The sequence below is a fragment of the Acanthochromis polyacanthus genome, chromosome 2 (assembly GCF_021347895.1).
Source record: "Acanthochromis polyacanthus isolate Apoly-LR-REF ecotype Palm Island chromosome 2, KAUST_Apoly_ChrSc, whole genome shotgun sequence".
Taxonomy (NCBI): domain Eukaryota; kingdom Metazoa; phylum Chordata; class Actinopteri; family Pomacentridae; genus Acanthochromis; species Acanthochromis polyacanthus.
Window position 1 is genome coordinate 40,639,613 of NC_067114.1, and position 15,327 is coordinate 40,654,939.

Sequence of the window (15,327 nt, forward strand, 5' to 3'; positions counted from 1 at the left end):
TGCCCTACTGAGTGTTGTTTTGCTTGTGAAAATAACAGCAAAGGTGAACCGTTACACTTTCAGCCCCGACTCTCTGAGTCATGCTGCCCGTGAGCCGCCTGTTATTTCTGAGTCGTGATAATAAACGTCTCAGCGAATCCTCATGACAGTCGCAGCTAAAAACTGCCGAGATAATTTGGTCTGGATCAAACGCAGAAACGGTGTCATCGCAAAGGCCACTATGACTAAAAATCATGAAGGGAGAAGTGTGTTTCAGAACAGTGGCTGACTGCTTGGTGAGCTGGCGGTCCTTTTTTCCGTCATATGGGAATGTTTGCAGAGAGGATTTTTGCTGCTTCACCTCTTTCTCCTGCCATTCTCCACCCACCGTAGCTCTCTGCTCACCTGTATCTCATTCCTTAATCGGCTCTCGGTTTATTACCTGTCTTCTCTCCAGTCCCTCATCACATCATTGTCATAGTCATTTGGGGCGGCTGTGGATCAGGTGGTGGAGCGGGTCGTTCAATGATCGAAGGGTCGGCGGTTTGATTCCCGCTCTCGCCTAGTCATGTGCTGTTGTGTCCTTGGGCAAGACACTTAACCCACCTTGCCTCCAGTGCTCTCATGTTGGTGTATGAATGTGTGTGAATGTTGGTGGTGGTCAGAGGGGCCGTAGGCGCGGATTGGCAGCCACGCTTCAGTCAGTCTGCCCCGGGGCAGCTGTGCCTACAAATGTAGCTTACCACCACCAGAGTGAGAATGTGTAAGTGAATGAATAATGGATTCATTGTAAAGCGCTATATAAATGTAACCATTATTATTGTTCTCACTCCTGATTTGTTGGCATTAGTGTCATTTCTCTACTATGGTGTCAGGTAGTTTGATAAACCAATAAAAATCTGTCAGTTATTTTCAGCTGTTGTCATTGTTGTTCCTTTTGAGGCAACAAAAAGTTTGTCTGGTGACGTGATTAATGTTGAAAAGGTGTATTTTAACCTCGTCTCAGGTCTTTTAATAAACTTAGCCAAACAGCAAGTGAAAATGAAAACGTACACTACCATTCAAAAGTTTGGGGTCACCCAGGCAATTTCATGTTTTCCATGACAACTCACTTTTATTCATGTCCTAACATAACTGCACAAGGGTTTTCTAATCATCAATCAGCCTTTCAACACCATTAACTAAAACAATGTAGCATTAGAACACAGGAGTGATGGTTGCTGGAAATGTTCCTCTGTACCCCTATGGAGATATTCCATTAAAAATCAGCTGTTTCAAGCTAGAACAGTCATTTACCACATTAACAATGCCTAGACTGTATTTCTGATTCATTTAATGTTATCTTTTTTTAAAATAAACTGCTTGTCTTTCAAAAATAAGGACATTTCTAAGTGACCTCAAACTTTTGAACGGTATTGATGTTTGTATGTAGAAGATTAACAAAGATAGGTGCAGTTCTTGATAACATTTTTCTCTTTTATCCAATAAAGTCCCTATACCTGCCTACTCGGTTTGTTAAGTCACCGTTATTTTTACAGCAAAATTAAAACAACAGTCTTAAATGACCCACAGTGCTGCTAAACGCAGAAATTAACTTCTCACATTACAAATTCATCCTACAATATTGTAGGAAAAGATGCGGCAGTATTAAGATTTGTGTATGTTTCATGCACACCATGATCAATTTAATGTGCAATATTCTATTTTAATCAAATTTTTTTCATGTGTTATATTTAATTATCATGTGAGATTTTACTTATAACCTCATTATAATTGCTGGCATTACTTTTCGCTGTTCTATTCTTGCCTAATTTTAGCTCACTTATTTGTTCTCAGCCACTTTCTGGGCACCACACTTCTTCTGTTATGTCATTTTTGTTTTTTCTGGCACAAGAATTCCAAGATAAATATAGTTTTGTCTCCTCTTACTCACACTAATATGCACGCTCTTATTCTGAGTATGACAACATTCTGAATTTGATACGGGTCATGTTTACTGCACATTTAGTTTTAATATTTCAAATTAGGCTGAATACAGCATTTTTCTGATTAATATGTGTGATTTGCAGATACTATTCTGGGTTTAGGAACTTTCTTTTGACATGTATACAGAGAATTTAAGAATATATGTTTATAGTCAGCTTTATGCATTTTATGCAAACCAACTAGAAAAATGTTTAGGAAAGCCTGATTTTTCCAGGTTGGACGAAAAATGTCCTTTAAAAATGAAAAAAAAAGAGACTTAACAAGTTTTTGGAGACAAATATCTTAACAGCATCCTTTTCAAGCTGGTATTTTGAGGAATATAAGACTAAACTTCTTTCACTGTGCTTGGGAACAAGTCAATTAAAAACTTTTAAAAGCAGCTCCAGCTCTTTGAGTTTCTCAAATTCTGACATTAGGGTCACAATAATCAGGATGCACAGCTGCAGGTAAACAGGAATATTCATCAGTCATGTAAACAGCTTCACAGAAATATCACCTGTTTCTGAGTAAGGGCTCAAAACTGAATATTTTGTGCACGCAGACAGCAGTGTGGACATATCTTCAGCTACAGTTGACATCTTTTCACTCTATCCTAACAGCCCTAAAGAAAAAGCTCCCAAATGGAAAAGTTTTCTATTTATCATCTTCTCTTCTTCTTATAAGAAATGTCTCATGTTAATTTTATAGAAATTCAGGAAACATGGACTCAATTCACACTTGTCGAATGTTAAACTCATAAATTAGAATTTAGCTGACCAAACTAGCAGCCTGATTATCTGTCACTATGTTGTCTCACTAATTCCATTCAGTTTCATTAATACAGTGCACATTTTACATACTAAGTACAAGACCTTTCTTATATTGTAGAGGGGGAAAAAACACCAAATTCATACAATTCCTTTTGAGTAAACACTTCAGTTACAACTGAGCGAAACCAAATGCCTTTAGTCACGCTTTGCAATTCTTCGTTCAAATCACATAATCAGAAGGAATCAAATGAAAAATGGTTTTGGAAACTTTCATTAAGCTGCTTTTTTTCCTGTTACTTCACAAATGCATAATTGTCTCCGTTCCTTAAACTATTCACATTTTTGAGCAAAAACAGACTCAAAATGTAATTTTTTTCCATTTCTGTTTCTTTTACTTTGTACTTTATGTATGTCACACATCTGATCTTGTCATAGTTTATCAACTAGACTATTTTAGAGGGTTTGTGAACATTTATTACACAGGAGCCACAGGTCAATATACTGCTATTAAAAAGATTAAGCACAGTAGCGTTTTATTAAATCATAACATATAGTGTAGCTGATAAATTGCTGCAAAGTGGCATGCACTAAATCTGCTAATATAGATTGTAGTTGTGCGACTAGACTCCCCCCTGGGCACCAATGGTACAGTCCATCCACAAGCACAAAACACACAGCTGGAAAAGAAGTCATTTTTTCAAGATGTTTGTGTGAAAATCTGATTCTACCACATAAATTAAGCATAAATGTTCAAAAATTAAACTTTGAGACAATTGTCCATGAGCACAATGAACAAAAAAAATGAATGATGGAAGTTTCAATCCCCATTTTTCATTTGATTCGGTTTGATTTTGAACAAAGAACTTGCAAATCATTACACGGACTTGACTTTCAGCATTAAAATAGTTTGATAGTTTCCACTTTTGTAATTAAGGAGCTCAATTCTAACTTTCATGCTCTTATTATCAACCACAGCCAGCTTCTCTCCTGCAAAAGCAGCAAATTCACACCCTTTCTGCTTTATGTAATCCTGGAAAAAGGAAACAGAAGCTCCAACTCATCTTCATTAACTGAGGAAAATCGATGATCCCGCAGAAGAATCCTGGATGGATGCATTTTTCTTTTTTTGGACTCGAGAGGTTAAAAACGGTTAATACGGAGCAAAAGGTTCGGGGTTGGGTTTACAGGAATGATGTGTGTGTTTGGAGGAGATCTGGAGGATGTAGCAGGAGACAGATTAGTGTAGCAACAGAGGGATTATCAGATGATGACTTGGTATAACTTAAAAACATCCTCTGCTGCAGTTCTGTCATGTTTCTCAGCTTTGTTTCTCCATCACAAACACTCGCAGCAACCCAAACCTCGAGGTGTGAAGTTCCCACATGCTGCATCTCTTCTCCTTCTCATCGTTCTTTGTGTTCACGCTCGCTGTGTTCACTGTTCTGCAGCACGCTCACCTGCAGCCCGTCAGTAATCTCATGTGATTGGTTTCATTCTGTTTCTGTGTGGGATGCACGTTGAAGAGCGCCGAGCTCCGAAAACCAACAGCTGCTCCGAGGATTCTGGCTTGCAGGGGTGTATTCAACAGCAGCCAGACTGCCTTTGCAAATATCCCACGTTCGGTTTTATTTGGAGCATACTGTTGCTGCAGCGGCCTTGTTAAACGTCCAACAGAGCGCCGAGTGATGCCCCCACAGCTGTGCAGAGCAAATCCTCCCTGACACCAGCTGTTAAGGTGGATGGCAAAGCAGGTGCTCCAGCTTCATGAAAACACGAGGCAGGCTGGTCCTGGTGGCTGAGTTTAAATATTCTTTTCATAACTGTGGTGCAGTGACTCTTTCTGCAGCTTGTAAGTATTTCAGAGATCAAACTGCTGCTTTCCCCAGATGACTCCGAGAAGGTCGTTCGTGTAATTAGTTGCTCCTGCCTCACTCAGGAGGATCGCTTGTTCTGAATACCAGCAAGGCTTCACTTCAGAGTCTGACGCAAAATGTAGACGTGATTTCAGTTTTAAAGCCTCTGCACTGGCTTATCATCACATTTACCAAAGAAAAACCATGGAGATGCTCCCCGCCTGCTAACTGCATAATAAATATTGAATCATACTTTGCGTGTAATTATGAGATGCTCATCTTGTAATTATGTTCAATCATCATTACAGCAAGTCATAATAGTGAGCTAATGTCTCTTTTCTTTGGTGACTGCTGTGGGTTTCTCTGGTCCAGCTGGAGTGCATCATGTTCAGGATTTCTGTAAAGCCAAGCTCAGAGTGGAGGAGATTTAAAACCCTAACAGATCCTCAAGTCAGGCTGCGACACACACATAAGGAGAAACTTAACATCCATTCTTCTGTCTAATCTCAGACAAAAACACACTACAAGATATGAAAATTACACCGAATCACACTGCAGGATATTACAAAGATTATGGTGTCAGAGGGAGAAGAGCAACACCTCATGTGACCTCATGGGGAAACAGATGGAAACAAAATGGAGACTTTGGTGCAACAATTTGCTGATAAAACTCTGGATTAAGACAAAACAAAAAAGCAGAACTCTACATGACAAACCTAGGTCTTCCTTTACTTCCTTTAAGTGGAGGTAAAATCAGTTTTATTATCTGTTGCTAATGTTAGCATCAAGGGCTAATAACGACTGTTTTCCAGAAACTTGCAGGGCATTTTAGGATAGCAGGGGCCTTTATACATGTTTCAATCACAGGACCCGCACCTGTATTACCTATTTCATGGCTGTTTTTTGTGGAAAAAAGTCTCTATATCAGGGTGGGTACTTCTGAGCAGCCCTAATGTGCAGGTTTCAGCAGTGATTGGTTTAAATTGAGAAAGACAAGAAGCCACAAATGTGTAACTTTCAGGTCATCCCTGTTTAAAATCAAATCAAGGATCTCTAAAGTTAACTTTACAATTGGCATCATAGCTAATCTAAGATATCAGTCAGTTAAGTACATACAATAATCAAGACATCAGGTTTTGAAGAATGAAACCATGCATCAATGGTTACCAAGTAGAAACTGTTTTGTGTTTATAAAAGACACCATTGAAGCCATTAGAGACCTATAGGAACCCGTTTAGTATTTACTAGGTGGGCCATGATTGTGTTTTAGAAAAGTTAGATCATGATTGTTTCCAACCATAAAATTATTCTTATCTAACATCATGATAATGGTGAAAAAACAACAGAAGATTCCTTGAAAAAAGGAGGAGTAAACGTTTATTTTAACCAACAATTAAGGTGTAAAAGATGTGGATTTTCAAATTAAAAACACTATCTATGTTCATGAAACAGCCTCAGTTTGCTGTATTTTGCTAAATTTAAGTAAAGCTTTGCTGTGTTTTCTAAATACTTATTGAATTTAACAGTAAAGGTACTTAGTTTTAATGTTATTCTAAAACAGACTTGAAGATTTTGGAGCCAGTTAAAGAAATTTATCTCAACACACTACTCTGTCTGTGTCCTCGTACAATGGCAGTCTGCTGTTCTTAAACATCAACAGCTTATCATACGCCATATAGACTTACATAACAAACCTTCAACGTCATAGTTCCTGTGTGCTCATAGAACTGGAATTTTGTCCAGTAGCTACTATTTATTATTGTTTTGGTGCAATTAGAGTTAATGTCACGATGGAAGTTGTTGGATTCTACACTGCAATGGAAATGAAAATGCTGAAAGGACTGATTATGGGGAGTTCTTGTTGTTTGCACCTGCCTCAAGTTTGTGCCTCACAGTTAGCGTTCCAACATTGTCCACTGGTCTGGGACAGGCGTAAACTAACCGTGACGTCACCCGTTGGTTTCAACGCTGAGAAAATGAAGCCCGGATTTTGCTACTTCCTGGTCGCCGTTTTGGATTTTTTGGAGCCAGTGACGTAAAAAGCGTCATCAGACAGACTGGACCAGAGAGCAACTAGGGGCAGGATTGGCTGAGGACTCTCTTATCCCGCCCACATTTTACCGCAGAGGCTTCTGGTGCTGTCTATGAAGCATAGCCACGCCCCCTGGCTCCACCAACTTTAACGATTTATTTAAAATTCAGTATTGATTTATTTTAAGATCGGCCACCTGATCTCTCATTTTGACCATGAAAACTAACGGGAAAAAAATCTTGAGCTGTAGAAAATCAGTCTATCAAATTTTATTTTTTCCAAAAATGAATTGGGGTCTATGGAGCAAAAGCTTTTTGGAGCCAACCCTAGTGGACGGCGTGATATTGCAAGTTTTTGACACTTCCGGGTGGGCTTCAATTCTGGAGCCAGATGCTACGTCCATCTTTATATACAGTCTATGGTCTGGGAGCTTGTGTGATAATTTTAAACATCCCAAATTTCAGTTGTAAATATCAAACGTGGCATATTATTGGGACAGCGCCACTGAGTCTGTGAGCAGTTCAGGAGCTTCAAACTGGATCTGTAAATTGCTCAGATTTCCCAAAAATCTGAGCCAAACATCTGTTCAGGCCAACATCCCAGATAAGATTTTTGCTCGGATTAATCGAAGGTCTAAAGTCAAAGTAAATCGACCCATAACTTCTGAAGTGTGAGCTAAATAAGAGCTGACATCTTAACAATTTACAGTGTTTCCACATAAGATCTCACCGTGGCTCCTCAGTAACATCCTCGTTTGTTTGACGCTCTCATGCATTTCTTACCTGCTTCACTCTGTGGTATCTGCAGTATGAAGTAGATAAAGGTGTGGCAGGAGAACAGCAGCAGCTTTGACTATTTCTCTCCTGTACTTTTCCCATGATGGGAGTCGAACTAGAAATCCAGAAATAATTGCAGCATGAAATAGAAAAAGCTGAGGAGCTCACATCACAGGAGCTTCCTTTGGGAAAAGTCAAACCTGTCACAGTTGGAACAGCAGAGTGATGCTTCTCCAAATGAAATCTGCTGAAGAATTAAAGAGCGGCACAGGACAGAAAGCGACTGACTGAGAGCATCACGGCTGCAGCTGGAGTAAAATATAAATTGTCTGGAATTTTTGCTCCATTCATGGGGATTTGTGGTGCTGAATATTTGAGAGGGGTCGCTGCCCTATGTCTTTTTGTTAAGATGTGGACAAGGTGGGTGTGGCATGAGCAAAGGCAGGGTGAGTTTTTTATCTGGAATTCTCACAAAAAAATGTGTTTCGAGTATCAAAGAGCCACAACTCGGAAAGGTTCGTAGCTTGGAGGCTCCTTTCCTTTGTTACAGATCTTAAGGAGAAGAGCAAGGTTGTGATTCTTATGCTTTTTTTCCACAAACTGTAGCACAAATTAAGAAGACAGACCATCTGCTTGGTGCAAACATGATATAGGACTGCACATAAATAACATGCAACATTTATTCACATTTGTAAGGTATATCTCTTACAATCTTTTTTCATTCTTTTACGATGTTAAATGGCATGAAAACATCAGAGTAAAGAGCAGATTGAGTGCATGTTGATTCAGACTATGTGGCTTAAATGACACCAATAAACAAAAATCCATAATATTGTGCAGTCAGTTCTACAGACGTATCTTTTATAATGAGGTTCTGAAGGAAACTGGATTCTTTCGTTGCAAAACCGTGAGCGAAAGTGTCACTGCTAAGAGGCTACAGCTTCCCAAAAAATTACCAATGAGAAAACACTAAATTTGACACTTGATTTGTGTCTCATGTTTGAGCATTTTAATCTTTTTGAGTGTCATTTTACACATATATGAAATGGGGAAAAAATTAATTCTTAGACAAAATGGTTAAGGGGACAGAGTGAGGAGGTTTTTAACCAAGACTACATGTCGTGAAATGATGCACCAAAAGCATAAAGTCCATAATGACAACACACAAAATAACTAGGCGTGTATGACATGTCTTAATACAGGGCTGTTGGTGCAGGAATTAAAGATTTAATGTCTGAATTCAGGAGCTGCTTAGCTGTAACTTCATAATCACAGTTTACCTGATAAACCCTAAACATCGTTCACACACATACAGCTGCATCGAGCTTTGCAAGACCATCACATTGCACACTGCATAAGCTGCAGTCTGAGCTTTTAAACATAGTAAACTGGTAACTGGGCCATTTAAAGAGTTTGTATTTTTATTAACAAAAATATGGTAGAGAGAGGAGGGGAGCAACATGAAGTAAAGATTCTTCAAGGACCTACTACTTGATACTGGAACTTTAAGGTTTACTTTCTTGTTCTTACTCGACCTGTAGAGTTTACACTGTAATGACGTCACAAAAAAAACTAATTTTTCTTGGTGATGATTTGGTGGTGATGAAACCTCCATGAATGGAAAAAAAATCGTTGTTGAGTAAGGAACAGCCTTGTTTGCAACTGAAGGCCAACAGTTTTACAGATGCATGTTTTATAATACTGGTGTAAGGGAAAGGTACATTTTGGGAAACAGCACAAGCAGCTTCCCAGAAAATGATGGCTGAAATAAATGAAAACTAATTAATCCTTTTTTTTGTTCAGTATCCCAGCAAACATTGAGACACTGAAGGGCAACTGTTTGAGCGTCCAATGAAGACATTAGAGTTCCAAAATGCTTTGACATGAATGTTGGGCTCATAACCTTACCCACAATGCAAACAATATTAGCACAGCATCCTAACAAACTGATCTAACCAAACAATGCATAGAAAAGCCACATATCAGACTTATACAGGGGGTCCTCAACTTGCATCGGAATTCCATTAATGTGATTTGCACCCCAAGTCGGAGCTCACATAAGTACACACGTGGACAAAATTGTTGGTACCCCTCAGTTAAAGAAGGAAAAACCCACAATTCTCACTGAAATCACTTGAAACTCACAAAAGCAACAATAAATAAAAATTTATTGAAAATTAAATAATCAAAAACAGCCATTACTTTTGAATTGTTGATTAACATAATTATTTAAAAAAACAAACTAATGAAACAGGCCTGGACAAAAATGATGGTACCTCTATAAAAGATTGAAAACTATTTGACCAGAGTGACATGATTAACTCAGGTGTGTCATTTAATTGACATCACAGGTGTTTCCAAACTCATAATCAGTCAGTCTGCCTATTTAAAGGGAGACAAGTAGTCACCCTGCTGTTTGGTGAAAAGGTGTGTACCACACTGAACATGGACAACAGAAAGCGAAGGAGAGAATTGTCCCAGGACATCCGAAAAAAAATGATAGACAAACATCTTAAAGGTAAAGGCTATAAGACCATCTCTAAACAGCTTGAAGTTCCTGTGACAACAGTGGCTCATATTATTCAGAAGTTCAAGACCCACGGGACAGTAGCCAACCTCCCTGGACGTGGCCGCAAGAGGAAAATTGATGACAAATTGAAGAGACGGATCGTTGGAATTGTATCCAAACAGCCCAGAGCAACCTCCAAAGAAATTAAAGGTGAACTCCAAGGCCAAGGTACATCAGTGTCAGATCGCACCATTCGTCGTTGTTTGAGCCAAAGTGGACTTCATGGGAGACGACCAAGGAGGACACCACTGCTGAAAAAAACTCATAAAAAAGCCAGACTGGAATTTGCAAAAATGCATGTTGACAAGCCACAAAGCTTCTGGGAGAATGTCCTTTGGACAGATGAGACCAAACTGGAGCTTTTTGGTAAGGCACATCAACTCTATGTTCATAGACTCAAAAACCAAGCATACGAAGAAAAGAACACTGTCCCTACGGTGAAACATGGAGGAGGCTCAGTAATGTTTTGGGGCTGCTTTGCTGCATCTGGCACAGGGTGTCTTGAAAGTGTGCAAGGTACGATGAAATCTGAAGACTATCAAGGCATTCTGGAGAGAAATGTGCTGCCTAGTGTCAGAAAGCTTGGTCTCAGTCGCAGGTCATGGGTCTTCCAACAGGACAACGATCCAAAAGACACAGCCAAAAACACCCAAGAATGGCTGAGAGAAAAGCGTTGGACTATTCTAAAGTGGCCTTCTATGAGCCCAGATCTGAATCCCATTGAACATATGTGGAAGGAGCTGAAACATGCCATTTGGAGAAGACACCCATCAAACCTGAGACAACTGGAGCTGTTTGCTCATGAGGAGTGGGCCAAAATACCTGTTGACAGCTGCAGAACGCTCATTGACAAATACAGAAATCGTTTAATTGCAGTGATTGCCTCAAAAGGTTGTGCAACAAAATATTAAGTTATGGGTACCATCATTTTTGTCCAGCCCTATTTCATTAGTTTGTTTTTTTTAATAATTATGTTAATCAACAATTCAAAAGTGATGGCTGATTTTGATTATTTAATTTTCAATAAATTTTTATTTATTGTTACTTTTGTGAGTTTCAAGTGATTTCAGTGAGAATTGTGGGTTTTTCCTTCTTTAACTGAGGGGTACCAACAATTTTGTCCACGTGTGTACCGTTTTATTCAATCTAATTTCACTTCCATGGAGATGGCTTTCCTTTGCTTCAAAGCACTGTCATAATAAGACTTATGCTTGGGAGCCATAATGAAGGGCAAACGAAAGAAAGCGAATGTAGCACAATCCAATCTGGCATTCAACAGGCAAATGTAAACAAAGCCGTCTTCCTGGTGTAGCGCTGCATGGCGACATAATCGTCCGCTCGCCAACTAGTTCTCGTGCGAAATTTGTTTTAACATCGCAAACGCCGCACTACGTCGGAATGATGGAACAAGACTTTCTTAATAAATTTATGGGAGATGGCGGCATAACTACGAAACACCTCAGGTTGAGGATCTGGTGTACTGGAAGACAGAGACGATTGTTACACACCGTGACAGTCCAGAGTTCTTACAAACACGATCACTATGCAACACACGAGGACACAGGAATGTAATTTACTTGTGCGCCAAACCCTGAAGACACTCTGACCTCTGGAAAAACTGGCATCAAAAAGTTGTGTTCACATTTGCGCTAAACAATTAGCATTTCCAAGAAGCTCCATTTTAACAGTCTTAACTCTTCAGACAAGGATTCTTTCCTGCACAAGTAATTTGAGATTGCTTCTTCTCTTCTTGCTTCGTCAGTGTAGAGCCCTGCACAGGATGGTTTTCTTAATTGCTCCCACTGGATTTCTAACCATTACTGCAATTTGCATGTCCACCTCTAGACATTCACAACCATACAATATACTAGTAAGACTGAGGACACCACCAGCAAGGATTTTTGTCTTTTCTTGTCGCTCAGGAAAAATGTTTATTAATGTGTGTGGTGTATTGACCCACAATGGTGTATGGGTATTGCTTTTTGGACTTCGGTGGAGCCCATAGAGTCCACATTGTATAGTTGCACATGCGCACTGTTATTGTTGTATACGTGCAGCATGGAAGTAAAGAGATGGCTGAAAGAACGCATGTGTCCACCTCGTAAATACGTTACAATGTGTCGTATTGATAAAAAGATACAGTAATAATAGATAATTGGTTATTCTAGGGCAGCGCATCTCTATTTCATACATTACTCAAAAGTCTGTTTTTTAATATGTGCACTAAGAAGAGCCGTGTCTTTATATTACAGACCACTTTTACCAGGTAAAATGAAGCAGGTTTCACTTCAACCCACAGGTAGCAGATTTAAGTCAGTTGTATATTAACAGTTTGCACATCTGTGGCAATTTTCTTTGTCTTTGAGTCAAGGGATTTTGTTTGTCACTTCCTCACACAGCCCAGGTAAGACATGATGAAGAAAAATCCTTTTAAAATAGTCAGAAGTCATTAATAATGAGGAGCACCAACTTGTCAGTAATAACAAGGAAATTTGTGTAAATGTCAAATTTGCAAAATTTGCCTTCATAAAGTAAAAGCCCGGTTTAATCTTCTTTTCAGCTTCATTTGTTGACTCCATCCTTTGGGCTGCAGTAAATCCTGGGGTTTATTTTATTTGAGTTGAGGCCAGATTTGCATCGGATCCTGCCAGATCCCAATACAATCCTTTACCTCAGTGCAATAACTATAGACGTCATGTTTTAATTACCACTGTGGTCAGAAACCCTCAGAGTAACTAGCTTATATCACCTGTTTAAGCACTGAGATTTATCACCTGATTTTTAAAAAAATTAGTTGAGTACATTTATTCTGGTTGTATGTTTACACTGGCTGTCATCTGCGTACTTGTTTGGATCGTTTTTGGAGCCTTCGTGTGTTTTTATTTGTTTACTGCAGACAGCTGAGGTGTAAATGTTTTTTTTAAAATTTATCTTAGTCTATTTCCGGCTTTATTTTGATCATGAGCAACAAACAGTTTGTGTTTGACAGTGAAGTTGTGATTTTTTTTTGTCACAATCACTGTTTGAAAGCATCTGAATTCTGCAAATGAAATCAAATTTGTAAACTGAAGCCACTTACGGCTGCAATCTTCTGCAATCTGCGAGCTCCAAACTTTCCGGCAGCACTTTTCTTTGGGTGGAGCATTTCTTTACTGCGTTCGGCGCTGTGCATATGGTATTTTTTCATATTTCATAATTCCTGGTTTCTTTGTTTGCTCTCACAACAGCAAGTGCCGCCGTCAGCCTTCAATAAAAGAGGCCAGAAGCAGCTGGATGCAGGCGCACAAACCTCCCATACACACAGGCGCTGTAAATAACACAAGCATATGGTCCTCACAAAATGTGTAATCTTCACGCACACTGAGCCGGAGGATCAATCTGTAGCCTGCAGCAGCCGAGTGCTACACCGATGTGGATTAAGATACGGAATCTGCAGACAAAAGGAGTCAACCTGCTCTCTGAGGAACACCCGTCTACAGATAAGAGAGATCTCGTCACCTCAGCCTCCTCCTGCTGCTGCTGGGATCTCCGGTGTCTCCGTAATTACTGATAAATAAACCATAGGATGCTCCGTCCACGCGGCAACCCACTGTGGCGAGATGTTACCAGCAAGACAAAGCCAGTGTGGCTCAGCTGAACAGATAAAAGATGCAGGTTGCTCCCTCTGCACTCAGCTTTCACACATGATATTACCACTCTGAATTGCATTACAGATTCCTCCCCATTGAGGTATCGCTGTTTCTGGAGATCAGTGCAGATAAATAATGCATGCTGCTCAGACGCGGCACGACTGCTCAATGCACACAGACACTATAGCGCTTTCCCCCCCCTCCACACAGCATGCAACACTTAAGGCAAGCGTCCATCAGTATCACAGAAACACTTAACACACTCATTTGTGCTGAGCAGAAAATTACACCTCTGCAATTAGTAGAACAGAGAATAAATCACTCGTTCTGGACTGTTTCTGCTCCATCCATCCCTCAGGACACAATGAAAAACCACTGAGGGATGCTCCGGCGTTTCAAGCTGCATGCCTGCACACTCCCTAACTTGGGCGGCAAGTTCATCACTCTCACATTTTGACTGCTGGCATCATGTTTGAGGAGACAAAAAGGGGTGAAAAACCACCACAGAAGAAGAAGAAAAGGAGGCGACTCACCTGTATGTATGAGGACGGAGGAGTCGGTCCTGGTTGTGTGTGAAGCGCAGAGCTGAAACTTCACTCTCACCAGCACTGTTGGATTCCCTCCTTCTCTACTCTCTCTCTCTCTCTACCAGCCCACCCCTTCCTCTCTCTCTCTCTCTTCCTCACCCTCCTCGCCCTCCCTTCTTGCTCTTTTTCCCATCACTCACTGTTTTTCTCATTTTTTCCCCTTCAGTGTCTTTTTCCCTTCAACCTGCTCCTGCTGATGTTGTCTTTGAAGCTGCAGTAGGCAACACACATACACACACACACACACACACATACACATACACACACACACACACACACACACACACACACACACACACGTGTGTGTGTGTGTGTGTGTTATAAAGGAGGTTTTATAGGTGCAATGCGTAACACTGCAGTGGATGAGATATGATGCTCTGCTAACCTACATCCTACTGTGTGTGTGTGTGTGTGTGTGTGTGTGTGTGTGTGTGTGTGTGTGTGTGTGTGTGTGCGCGTGCGTGTGTGTTTGTATGCGTGTCCACCTGTGTATGTGTGTGTGTGTTCTCAGATAAATTGGATGGGAGGAGCAGTCGTGCCATAACAACCGTTGGGCTTCGCTATGTGGCGACAGCGCTGCCAACTTCCTCCCTCCTGCTCATTGTTGGGAGTCATTATCTCACCTCCGGGAGGGTGAGGCGGCTGCGGGGGAGATGGCAGTCGGGGGAGGAGGAGATGGAGAGGGGAGAATACATGTAATGCCTCTCAAATTGAAATTCATCCGAGCCCCTTCTCCTTTTATAATCTCATTCAAATTCCACAGTCTGTTGCTCACTCGTATTCAAATGAGCACTTGACTAAATCCCTCCTGTGCTTTTGCTTATCTTGGCCAGCGTTTGGCAGCCTGCCGCGCTCTGTTGCTTCCTGGACGTTCCTCGGCAAACTGGCGCTCTTTGTGCCTCGGCCAGCGCACAGATCTAGAACTAAAAGAGCGGGAAGCAGCAGCAGCAGCAGCAGCAGTGACGAGGCTAAACTGATCTAATGCCGGACTGGCAGCTCTGAGCTGAAGGTAATGAGGCGTGAAGCTCCGGACGACACCGACTGAGGACAGTGTTTACATGTTTGCCTCGTGAAAGTTCACATTACAAGGCAAAAAACAAAAATACAAAGAAAACCAGCAAGAGACATTTCAAACAACAGTATGACTTGTGTGCACCGTAAAATATG

General features: G+C 40.6%; 1 protein-coding gene across 1 annotated transcript in view; it reads right to left on the reverse strand.

The window, feature by feature from the left end:
* Positions 1 to 14,470, reverse strand: part of c1qtnf4 (C1q and TNF related 4) — a 64,779-nt gene extending 50,309 nt beyond the window's left edge. The window contains exon 1 of the mRNA XM_022194817.2: positions 14,107 to 14,470. The gene's annotated coding sequence lies outside the window, so the exon portion shown is untranslated. The remainder of the gene's footprint in view (positions 1 to 14,106) is intronic.
* Positions 14,471 to 15,327: the final 857 nt, after the last annotated feature.